Source organism: Sminthopsis crassicaudata, chromosome 4 (assembly GCF_048593235.1).
Source record: "Sminthopsis crassicaudata isolate SCR6 chromosome 4, ASM4859323v1, whole genome shotgun sequence".
Taxonomy (NCBI): domain Eukaryota; kingdom Metazoa; phylum Chordata; class Mammalia; order Dasyuromorphia; family Dasyuridae; genus Sminthopsis; species Sminthopsis crassicaudata.
In genome coordinates this window covers 427660170-427662451 of record NC_133620.1, presented here as the reverse complement: position 1 = coordinate 427662451, position 2282 = coordinate 427660170, and the positions used below count along the sequence as shown (strand labels likewise).

General features: G+C 43.0%; 1 protein-coding gene across 1 annotated transcript in view; it reads left to right on the top strand.

Moving 5' to 3' along the window:
• The first annotated feature begins 961 nt into the window (after positions 1–961).
• The window catches only part of LOC141539755 (epidermal growth factor receptor kinase substrate 8-like protein 3), a 12760-nt gene continuing 11439 nt past the window's right edge, over positions 962–2282 (top strand). Inside the window, exon 1 of the mRNA XM_074262934.1 lies at positions 962–1053. The gene's annotated coding sequence lies outside the window, so the exon portion shown is untranslated. The remainder of the gene's footprint in view (positions 1054–2282) is intronic.

The following is a 2282-nucleotide window of genomic DNA, read 5'->3' as shown; positions in this document are numbered from 1 at the left end:
TGGAATCCAGTTTGGTTATTATGATTACATGGTATCTAGTTGCAGGAGCTGGAGGGTACCCATATTTGGTGAAGGGAAAATCACGTGGGAATCTTAACCCAGGAGGTATTTTAGCTGTGTTATCTCATACTTCTATGCCCATTTGCAAAATATCCAAAACCTATTCTTACACAGCTTACCAGATCCCAGTAGAAGGGAAGCTCTTTGAAGGGAGAACCTATTTATTTTTATTTCTCTGTTGCCTTGTACAATGTCTAGCAGGAGGTATGATTCCTGCAATATTACATCTCATTGGTACCCTCAGTCCCTGGGACCCCTCTGATTGGAGGGCAGAACAAAGAGCTGCTCCCCAAACCTCCACTTAGGAGGATTCCATCTCTTCACTCCTCACCTGGCTGCCCATCTTGCATGTCTACATCATTCTACTCCTTATTCCCCAACCCCTTCCTGTTGCCTTTTTCATGTTCTGTTCCCTTATTATGTTGTAAGGTCCATAAGGACAAATTAAATGATTTGCTCAGGGTCATACAGTCAGTGAGTGCCGGAAGCTGGATCTGACCCAAGTATCCTGACTCTGAGATAAGCCTTGTCATCTAATTACCACCTTATTGCCTATGTACCTAGCTACATATGCTTGGTTCTTCTCTCTGATTGGTAACAACCCTGCAACACCCATATCTCAGGCCTCCTAGTTCTTCAGAAAATAGGGACCCATCCTCCAGAGATGGAGCCCTTAGCTCCAGGGGACAGTGTTCTGAGACCACAGAGAGGTGGAGGGAAGGTGTAGAGAAGGAGGCAGGTGATCCACAATGGACTCCCTTCCCTGCCAGAAGGAAAAAGGGGAAAGAGCCTAAGAGGAAGTAAGAGCCAGTCTTGAGGTACTCTCCACCACAGGAGAGTCCAAAGACCGCAAGGAGTGGTCTCATTTGCATCTGGTCCCTGAAGTGCTGCTCTCTGTCACTGCCATCTAAGCCTCCGGTTGGTCAACACAGCTAGCTCGTCAAGTCTGCCTGAGTTACAGAGACCCGGAGTCTCCAAGAAACTAGAATCCAGGTAACAGCTGCTGGGGGTCCAGGTTGGGAAGGGTCGAGGGGAAGGAGTACACAGGAATACCTGGATATTAGAAGAAGAGAAAGAATTTGATCTTGGAGCCAGACATGCTGACCAAGGCCATCAGCATCCAATTCTCTGGTTTCCGGGCCTGCCCTTTTGAGTGATTCCCCGTAATTTGGTTCTAAATAGGGCCAACAGTTCCCCCACTAGGGGTCTGGACAAGATTTGAGCTATCCCTTGTCCCAAGGACTGATGTAGAGATTTTAGTTTTAGGACCTGCCATTTTTGAGTGACCCCTTGTAAATTGGCTCAAGATAGGGCCAAGAGTTCCCCCACCAGGTTGTACTCTCATGGATCACAGACATCAAGTCTGGACCAGATTTGAGCTATTCCTTGTACCAAGGATCAAGATAGAGTTTCTGGGTTTGCACTTCTTTTTGAGTTAAGAAGGGAGGAAAGGGGAAGCTCAGTATGTCTTGAATCAAATTACACTCCAAAATAACAAAAGATTTGGCACTATGCACCAGAGATCCCTGACCTTCAGCTGACAGAGAGAGCCCCACCAGGGGAAATTTAATTCTAAGAGATAAATTTGAACTGGCCCCATCCATTTAACTATAAGGAATATTGCTGGTTTTTTTCTTTTCTTTTTTTTCAAGGGATTTGGGGTTAAGTGTCTTGCCCAGGGTCACCCAGCTAGTAAGTATTAAGTATCTGAGGCTGAATTTGAACTCAGGTCCTCCTTACTTCAGGGCCAGTGCTATCTAGCTGTTCCAATGAAGAACATTGCTTTAGTTTTTGGGGTTTTTTGTTTTTAATATATATTGATTTATGGATCATGTTGGGAGAAAAAAATCAGAGCAAAAAGGAAAAACCATGGGCGAGATAAAAAAAAAAAAAAAAAAAAAACAGAAAAAGGAAGTAAACATAGTTAGTATTGATTTATATTCAATATCCTTAGCTCTCTTTTTCTGGACACAGATGATATTTTCTGTCCAAAGTCTGTTGGGATTGCTTTGGATCACTGAACCACTAAAAAGAATCAAATATTTCATAGGTGATCATCTCATATTCTTGCTGTTATTGTGTATAATGCATTCTTGGTTCTGTTCGTTTCACTCAGCATTAGACAGTTGATGTTAATCTTTCCAGGCTTTCAAAAATCAGCTTGTTCATCATTTTTATAGAACAATAATATTCCATTAATTCATGTACCATAGCTTGTTCAG